Source organism: Fundulus heteroclitus, chromosome 22 (genome assembly GCF_011125445.2).
Source record: "Fundulus heteroclitus isolate FHET01 chromosome 22, MU-UCD_Fhet_4.1, whole genome shotgun sequence".
NCBI lineage: Eukaryota > Metazoa > Chordata > Actinopteri > Cyprinodontiformes > Fundulidae > Fundulus > Fundulus heteroclitus.
The window spans coordinates 16,657,792-16,668,485 of NC_046382.1; positions in this window are offsets into that span (position 1 = coordinate 16,657,792).

The window sequence follows — 10,694 nt, forward strand, 5'->3', positions numbered from 1 at the left end:
TCAAGCTGAAGGTCTGCGTGAGAAAGTTAATGCTCCAAGTTGGATCTCGGCCTTTTCACTCCCCGGCTTCATCTGAAATCTTTTACCCAGTTTTGTTTTCCTCCCTCGGGCAACTTTAGATTGGCAGTTCAAAACGTTTGTGCTGTTTATTGTTTTGCCTCTATCCCCCAACTCATTATTGTCGGAGCTCAAAGAGTATGCTTTAAATAATGAATCGTATTTTTATATCAGACAGAGAGGCCAGGGTTTTGTTTTATCATGTTACTGTCATTACCAGTGGCCTCTTTCCATTTCAGTCTTTAATTATTTGTGAAAAACATCTTCTTGAGCTCCAACAATAAACTAATAATAATATAATGGTATAAGAGTTTCCTTTAAACTCTCCTGAAAAATAGCGGTCATTGGGATTCATGCCAAGCTATTCTTCTCTCCAGGTTTTAGATTTGGTGTATTTTCCCAAGCCCGATCTCCTTCTCTGATACTTTGAAGACAGAATCTTATTCATGCAGCACAGAGAGGCTGGGAGACGTTTTGATTTATTGTCGCATCTAAAACAAAATGCTAACTGCTTTTAGCACACTGAGCTGGCACGCTAAGATGACTTTTGTTGCACTCTTTAACCATGTACCCTGGCTTTCTAGAACAGCTTCTCCATTGTATTTCCTTGTTGCTGAAGTAGAAGCCTTTCAGAATGGGTTTTCCTTGGGAAACTGGAAACTCTACAGACAATAAAGGGATTTTTCACTTTTTGTATATTGCAGTTACAAAAAGTTTCTATTGTCTATGTTCTTTGGCTAAAGTATCGTCTGCTTACGACGACTCCACTGATGAACCTAAAGCATATATTTGTTCATTCCTTGATTCTTCCATTGACATTTTAATTTTAGAAAAAGCCTTTGCAGCCTTTATTTCTTCAGTATGTTGTTCTGGAGGAAGAGGAATGTGGCTGCTGTTATACTAGCACGAAGCCCATGATGCAAGGCAGCAAACAGCTGCCGTTGAAATTATTTTAAAATTAAACCTTTATCAGACCTTCAAAACGCCTGAAAGTTTTCTCCTTTCAAAAGTGGGGAATTACAATGTGGATTTCTTTGTAAATAATAGTTTTGTTTACAAGATTTACGTTGAAAACAGAGATTTCAATAATAGGCTGCAACCTATTGAAAATAACCATGATGTGTGTTTGAAGAATGTAAACCAAGTTTAATCTATAGTTGAAAAGCCTAAATTCAAATGAAAGAGCTGGAAAAGACGAATTGAAGTAGACAAAGTAATCAAGGCGATTCAATTAAACATGTATTTATTTCATGTTTGTCATCTTAGAGATCGTATGTCTTAAAGTTCTTAAATTCATATGTTTTATCCTCTGAAATCTGCCGATTCCCAGTTTGAGTAAACTATGGCAGGCTAGCTTAAAATCACGCTCTACGAGGCTGTAGGGAAAAACGTATATGCTTGAGAAGAACGCTGCATTGCAAAAAGGGAACTAAAAGTAAGTAATATTTTCTAGAAATTAGTCTATTTTTCATTGATTTGAGCAGGTAAATAAGACTATTTGCCAATGGGATTAGTAGTTCTACCCCTAAAATAAGATAATTAGATATTCTGCACTTGAAAAATTATGGAGATTAATTGTTTGTAAGTGCAAAAATTGTTTGTAAGTACAAAAATCTTATTCCATTGGCAAATAATCTTATTTACCTGCTCAAATAAAGAAAAAAATGCACTAATTTCAAGAAAAAAATTACTTAATTTTAGTTCCCTTTTTGTAGTGTGTGTTTGACCCAAAATAGTGAGATTATGGCTGCTGTGCATATGCAAAATTCTGGAGTAGAGAACTGTTCAGTGCTCCTTTAAATTGTTGAACTAAATAACCAAGTACCCAGCACATTTTTTTTGTTTGTTTTCTTTCAGAAAATTAGTTCTTGTTGCAAGTAGAATTTATGGGGTCATAGTTAGACAAAACACCTTTGGGATTCACTCCCCAATTCAGTTCACATGCTTCTTTATCAGCTGCTTACGTTCAGGACAAAATGGGAATCTCTGGTGTTTACTGTAACTGCACCTGTGCTAATAATACTAATCATCCGCTGGTGATAAATTCTCCTCCCTGATAGCGCGTGAGGAATCTTTCCCATGCCCTAGTTAATCTAGGAGACCAGGCCGTCTGTTCTCTCTCCACTCAGCAAACGCAGATAAATCACAGCAAAGTACCCACTATTAGAAGGTGACATACAGCACGTTCTGATTAAATTGCACACAAGAACAATATCGGTTTGTCGTGCTTGTTAAAGGTACCCTCCACCCTTTAAACACAGCATGGCATGACATTTTCATAGGTCTATCAGACAGTTCGTAATTTGTTTATTTGGGTTGAACTTTATCTTTACTAGAAAAAAAAATGTGGTCTCGCTAAGGAGCAAAGTTGTCCTCATGATCTTACTGTTTTTGTGCAGGCTTGAGCTCCATTTCATGGAGTCATTTGAACTTTTTGGGACATTTATTGTGATGCAACTTTTCTCAGTAAACCGGGTATTCATAAAAAGCAGTTTAAAGCCAAAATATGGCAAAAAAGATCAAAGTAAGTCAGTCGACATTAGTAAAAGCTGACTTTTCTCAGAGAATTTCAATATTATTGAAAACTTTATTATAGTAATTTAATTTAAAAAGCGCTGCATGCACAGCTCACATACATCCATTACTTTCAGGGTGATATATTTCAAGCATTTATTTCTGATTATTGTGGCTTACGGCCAATTAAATCCCATAATTATGCTAGTCAGAAAAAAATATAGCTATACATTTTTTTTTTGTTTGTTTTTTACTACAGAAATGTTATTGCAATGTTATGTTCTAGAAAATCATAGGTAAGACCCTCTTTGACTGAGGGATAAACAACAAACAGCTAACGACAGCTGGCTGTTCAGAGTTCTCTGTGTTAGTTGAAAGTTTGGGGGAAGGAAAAAGTGTGGTAGAAAAGGGTTTCAAAGGAACAGTGATAACTGCAACCCTGAGAGCATTTTGAAGCAAAGCTCATTCAAAGGTTTGGAATGAATTCACAGGAAATGGACTGCAGCTGCGGCTGAAGGCCGCTGTCAAAGCAACCTGGGCTTCTTAACGCTTCAGCAGAGCCGCAGGCTGACCGTCCCCAATGCCACACCACAAGATGAGCCCATGTACTGGTCATGGAGATACTTTTCAACTGGCATACATTTAAAAAATACATAAAATCCTTTTTCTGTCTTGGCTTTTTTGTCTCTGATCTTGGGTAATGCTTAATTTTTTGGGGAAACTAAATAATAAGTTGTCAAACATATCACGCTCTGTGAATTTGATATTCACTTTGTTAAATGATTTACTCAACTAAATGAACTTTCCAGATATATTTTCATGAGTTATTCTTTTTAGCCTTGCTGTGTCACAAATGAAAAGACTAAAACGGCAAAGACTATTGAACTACATCTGAACACTGTGTGACTGTGACTAGATGGTTTTTTTTCCCCCCACTCATTTTGAATTCATTACCTAAGTGAAATAAATCCCTCCTTGTAGTAAAAATAAATGAGCGGCGCTTGGTCGCTGCTGCAGTCACAACCACACACACTGTGCAAAGTCGACGTGTTCTCCACTGCTCACCGTTAGCACTCACATCATAAATGTCACCACTTCTCTTCATGCCCACCCCATTCAGCAGACAGGGGCCACTGCAGACTTTCTCAGACTCTGCCTGGATTCTTTGTGTTTTCTTCACCCTCTCTGTCATTTATTGTGGTGTTAAGTTGTTTGAAGTTTTCAAATGAAGAGATTGTTTCACGCACGTGTGGCTGAAGTGAAGCATGATGTTTACTCTTAAAAAAAATTGCACAGAAAAGGAAAAAAATGTAATTTTGCAGAGCTATGGTCTCCTTTGGATTTTTGCCTTCACCATTTTATATCTTTTTTAGTTTTGGTAATTCGATACGTGAATGTTTCAGTCTGGCATTTTGAACCAAACATCAATTTTTGTTTTTAATGCCTTGGACATTTTGTACCCGCTTTGATTACGGATGACTTAAAACAAACTTGTGTAATCTACTCGTACTGTCAGGAAATTAGATTTTCTGATAAGAGTAAATAGCAGTGGGGTTTCTGCAGGCTCTTAAAGAGTCTTCAATTTATCCATCCTAATTCGAGGCCTTTAAACAGTTTTAAATTCCAAAATAGATTTTCTTTTCTTCCATATTTTTTTTGTCTAACAGCAAGTTAGTTTCTGTTGAAAATATGTTTTATTCTATGCTTGAACAAGTGTATATAACACATTATTGTTGTAGTTATTCACATGTTGCCATAAGGAAGTGGTTCAACAAGGTTTGACTTGAAAACCGGATTAACTGCAAATAACCCAGCAATTGAAATACATTCGCTTAAGTTTATATATACATATAAATAAATGAATAAAAAAATCATTTGGTTAATAATTTCTCTAAATCATGCTGGTTTTTAATCAAGACAAACTTTACAGAAACCCTCTGCAAGCGGCCATTTAGTTGCTTTAATTTGACCAGGGGACCTAATCTTGACGTTTCAGACGCCCCAACTGGATAATTTTCAGGATGACAAAAAAAATTATTGGAAAGTGTATAGTAGAAATTATGGACACTAAAATTATGTGAGATTTACGCATTTTTATGTATCGCCGGAATACACGAAAATATATGACTACAAAGCAAAATAAACAATTTAATAGTTTAAGTAAATGGATATTAAAGGCTTTTTAAATTGTGGTATTAAGATTATAAAACTGACCGTTAACTTTATTAAAATCTTTTTTTTTGTAGCGTTAGCTAATGTGGCTAAAAGGCATGTTTTTCCTTTTCAAAACTGAAAGAATTCAACTGATGAAAGCTTAACTGTTTAGAAGGGAAAATCAAACTTGCCTTTATACATACATTTATAGGTATTACGTTGCTGGACATCAATAGGAACTGAAGTGTTTCCTAGTATTATTTATCAGAGAAAAATAATCTCTCCACATTAATCATTTTGCTCTGGTTTTCTCTTGGTTGCAGGTACAAGGAAAAGAGCAAGCCTAATTTTTAACTGCTCATCTCTAAAAGCCCAAATCTCCTGCAGTCTTTTATTTCTCAGATGGTAGTTCTTCCTTTGTTGGCCGGCTTGTCAGTCTTCCAGCTCTCTTGAGGACTGCAGTAATTTGGTAATTTTGCCTAAATGGTGATACTGTAATTATGTGGCATCAGCTGCCTAGCTGTCAGTGAGACGGCCAACGGTCATTCATCACCAGGAAACTAGAGGGGGGAAGCTAGTTTCACGACTGATGGGGTAAACACTAGCAGAAAGAAAGCGTGGTGGTCTCTCCCCAAAAATGGCTGAAAATAGGAGGTGAGAGGCCTTTGGAGTAATGGGGTGCAGGAGCATTTACGGCCTGTGTGGTGGGCCGGTCGTTTCACCGAGATAGAGAAGCATCAAGGCGTGCCTGAGCTGCAGAATTGACGTTGATGCATCGGGGGTGGGGGGTGGGGGGGCTGTGTGCTTGTGAAGTGGATCCGCTGGAAGGTCAGGTTTGAAGTAGAATGTGGCAGCAGCTCTAATGCAGTCCTGCCATCCCATCACACACAGCTCCCATCTGTCCACGAATAGGCCTGGCTTAATGAAAGCTGTCGTTATAAAGGGCTCATCACCCAGTGGTTGCACATTAACACACAGAGAGAATCCTCACCACTGAAGTGCTGCGCCTGCCAACGTCTGTCGTTTTTTATTTCAGTCTAGCGCTGAATGTATTTCTGAAACTGAAACACCGGGGCTAAAGGCCCGTTTACACTACACTTTTTTAACCGAGCCGAGACTAGTCCGAGCTCGGTAACCGAGATAACTCTTGTGTGTAAACGGTCAGCAGACTGAACCAGACCGCGCTAACGATAACCGGACCGCGCTAACTGCAGACCAGTTCCCCACCAGGTCTCGGACTGGTTTTTTTTTAGCCCGGTTCCCTGATAACGAGGAGCGCATGAGCAGACCGCGTCATCCCCCTTACAGTCAGCTGACTGTCAGCGGGTTTCCCGGCGTGTCTGGCTGCACGTCCCGATTCACACTCCATTCAGACAAATTTCAGACATTCATAATAATACTAGCTTCCTTACCGTGCCACACGATTTCCAGAGATGACTCTGCTTATGAACCTCAGCGTCTGTTGTTGTTTCCTGCGTCTGTAAATCCTTATTAGACGTTCATTTGTCTTATCCACGTCCCAAAAGCCGACTCTATGTCTAACAATAACATCCTGAATATTACGGGTGCCGCCATTTTGATTTGCTCGGTCCCGCCTTCAATCCCAAAGAGCGGTAGTACCGCAGATCGCCACTAGGGTGCGAGGAGCAACCAAGGAACAAATAACCGAGATAACTCTTGTGTGTAAACGGCTGCATTTATCTCAGTTAACTGGACCAAGCTCGGACCGGTTTCGGCATGGCTCGGTTTTTAGGTGTAGTGTAAACGGGCCTTAAGTGTACCCAGACTGCAGATTGGGGGGAAAAATAGTTTAGACATGCTTCTGGGTATTTTAAACAATGATGTGTTTTGGACTCATCAAAGTCGCATTTTCCCTCAGGTGTCATTTAATACATATCAAAAGTATATATTTAGGCAAAGATAGATGTTTCACCTGTAAGGTGTCTCTCTCTCTAGGCAAATTAAACAGCAGTTGGAAGGAGGGCAGAAATTGGCGCGACTCCTCGCTCAACAATGCCCGTCTGTTTGAACTGCGTCCTGTTACCATGGTAACCGACCATGTGCTTTTTGTTGGATGGGAACATAGATTAAAATGCTCACCTGGGAACTTGGGAGTTAGAGCAGTATAGACCCTAGGGTTGTCCAACGCCGGTCCTCAGCAGTCAGTGCCCTGGTTCAGAGCACAAAAATCAAATGAAAGGTCCATTACCGGGCCGCCGCAGTTCTAAATGACATACTGAAAAGGCGATTCAGCTATGCGTTGGACATCTCTGACATTGATGAGAACCAGCTCTTTGTGGCCTTGTCCTTTATTGGACCAGTACAAATAGGTAAAACTCTGTTGCTTTAAAACTTGACTTTAAACTCTGTTACAATGTAAGGTAAGTGATATTGGTTCACAGCGTAAACTGGTCCACCATAGTCTTATCATCCACCATCAATCATAGAAAGAAATAATTTCCATTTATAATCCCACAGACGGGAAATTCGTCTCTGCATTTAACCCAACCCTTACGGATGGGTGTGGTCCCTTAGGGGACAGTGTGCTGCCACATTGAGTGGCGTACAGGGAGCAATCTGGTCAAGGGTCTTGCTCAGGGACCTTGAGTGACAGACTGAGTTTCGAACCGGTGACCTTTGCGACCTTTCCTAGATGCAAACGCCCAGCTCCCCTAACCACTATGCCATAACTCACCTTCTTGTAATCTAAGTAAAATAGCAAACGTTAGCGTTTGTGACCCCTCACGGCTCAAAGAAATGCAAAAATAGAACTAATTAGATATACTGCACTTATTTCAAGTGCAGTATATCTAATTATCTTATTTTAGGGGTAAAAATGCTCATTCCATTGGCAAATAATCTTATTTACCTGCTCAAATCAAGGGTAAATACATTCATTTCAAGAAAATGTTACTTATTTTTAGTTCTGTTTTTGCAGTGTGTGGTTTGGGTTTATCTTGCTTGTAGCTAAATTATGCTAAATTTTTAACCGTATCAAATCTCCCACCTAACATAATTGCATGAGTGGTCTTACTGAGGAACGAAAATTGCATTTTTCCATCACGTCTTCTCGTTAAGTGACTATTGGAGGACGCAACAGCACTGCACCAGTTTAACATGAACTTTGCCACTTGGGTTCCGTTTTATTGGAAATCTGTTTCCTTTTCTTTGGAACTACTTTCTATAGTGTAATTTGACCTCAACACTGTTTTTTTTTTTTTTAAACGGTCGCTTGTACCAGCATTTACCAGTAAATGGTAAATGGACTGAACTTATATAGCGCTTTTCCAGTCATGTTGACCACCCAAAGCGCTGTACACTATAGCCACATTCACCCAGTCGCTCTCACTAACGCACACACATTTATACACCGAGACGCAGCTCGGTAGGCAACTTGGGGTTAAGTGCCTTGCCCAGGGGCACATCGACATGTGGCAGGGGGAAGCTGGAATCGAACCCACAACCCTCAGATTGCCAGACGACTACTCAACCCACTAAGCCACAGTCGCCCACCAGTCCGGAACTGGTTTCAGTATAATATCTTGATCTTTATTTTTTTATCTCTTCCCCACTACATCCGTTCCTGCTTAAAATTGTATCTTGGCTATACGCCTCAGTATCAACATATATAATCGTTTGGATGGAGCAGAGATGAGCTACAAGCCTGATGTTGCTACGGAAATGCTACTTGCAGGTGTACTGCTGCGTCTTTACTTTCAGTCGTAATTCATCCATCTTGTTGTCTAAGTGACAAACATCAGCTGAAAAGAGCAGTGCTGTATTTGTTTCATGTAAGTCAGCTTTAAGCTGTGCCTGGGTAACGGTTTGGTTGGTCAGGGTCTGTCTCCCAGCATGCCTCACTCAATGCATCCTCACTCGATCAGCTGGCTCACTCTCCAGCACTTGTTCACGCAACAGGCCGTCTATTATAACCCCCTAACATCATCGAAATCCACCCTTTCCTCCATTGAAAGCTGGGGAAAAGAAACCCTACAGAGCCAAAAAATGATCTTAATATTCCCGGAGCACGAGAGGCCGCTGTGTGAACATGCAAAATACTTTTTTTTTTTTTTTTTACTTGAAACCAATTCGAGGCAATTTTGGTCATTTGTAGGGTGAAAAATCACTAACGTTTTTTTTTTTTTTTTTTTTTTTCACACCCGCTGAAATTGTATTTTCTTTTTTGTTAGAGGACTGATGACATAAGTCCTTTCTTCTTTCCAGGACTGGCTTTTGCTATCAATACCACATGCCAGATGGAAATAAAGGCGCTTACTCTGACTATGCTTACAGGAATCATGCCATGACCAATCCAAGCTAGAAATAAAACATTTCAAACAAAAACTACTGTTGTCTGTAGGATATAAAACAATAATGTTTCTTTCAATCACAACGTTAAAGAACGTAAATTATCTAAATCAATACCCGAAAACACTGTTCTTGAGGAATGTTATGATTGTCACAAGCTGACAGGCATGATTATAAAGAAAGACTTTCATAGAATATTTGGGCACCAGATGATGTAACACAGCTACTTTAAATAATATGTTTTTTCTTTAGGTGGCAAACTGTTTCCTTGTGATCTTCAACAAAAAATTTTTCCAGTTTCAGTTTTATGCTCTCTTTTTTTTTTTTGAAGAAGAAGAAGAATGATTGCCTTGTCATAACCCACCGTGGTTTTTACCTTCTTCAGGCTTCTTTAAAAACATAACTCTGCCACTCATTTCCCTGGGACAATGGTGCACAGATTATGTGTAGGACATGCAAGTGACAATGTTGTTGTCTATGGGGTAAAAAAAGGCATATTTTTAATCTGATGTCTTTGTTTACTGCTCATTCCAGACTAAGGATAAAAACTAATTAAGAACAGGGAGTAGCAGACTCCTGTAGTGCCATTTTCAAAGCTAATTATGCATGAATACAGGCTGCCTAAATAGTTGCTCCCTAGTCTTTGATGTTCTTTTCACTAAATTGCTATGGTTACTTCCGCTCATTAGGCTTTTAAGATTGTAAACGTTGACAGGTTTTGTCGTTCCTCTTTAAGCGTATGGGGGTTGGAGATTTAGCCACAAGCTTTGCATTTGTGTGTGTGTTGCAAATATACTTGGTTGAGTTGCCATTCATTGATTTAAATGCTGTGGATTTAAGGCTGTGCTGCGGTCCTTAAAAACCATTAACCTTCCCATAAAAGTACATATGGCTCTCTGTAAACCTTAATGGGGAGTGGAACCGATATGGAGGAGGGTGTGTGTTCCTTCAGGAGCGACCGCTTTTGAGGAATACGGAAATGAGACTCCATAAAATGGAAAATAAAACTTTTTTTTTTATTTAACTTTGTGGTACTTGTGGGGTCTGCTCCTGTGTCTATTGTGGTTTGAGGGCTGTCTCAATCAATATGTTCCCAGGCAACTGGATACCTGTGTGTGGATTTTACGCACAATATGGGAATTGGGCTCTGTAAACCTCTGCAACAAAGGCGCATTTAAAGTGTGCTCTGCTCTGATGGAGGCGAGGCATGACTGCATCGAGTAAAGTAGGATATCCTTACATTTCATTAGCATGGTTTGAAAATAAAATCTTAAAAAAATGTTAAAGAAATAGTAAAAGGCCTTTTTTCTCTAATCACACGAGTTAGGAATCTTAACATCTGAACAAATATTATTAAAAAAAATAGATTTAGCACACTAGGCATGGATAGGCCTACCATTATAAAAGAAATGCATGATTTGTTTTTGTTGAAAGGATTGCCTTTAAAAACTGGGTTAAATGTTCAGGACATCATCTGAGGTATTCGTTATTTAAGAAAAGGCCCAGTAGTGACCAGAGATCTCTCTACCTGCATGGAACCTGGATTCAATTCAATTCAGTTCAATTTTATTTATATAGCGCCAGTATATAAAAAATAAAGTATCTGAGCAGAACAGCTGAATAATTACCTAGCTAATGTATATATATTTCTATGAGCGGTT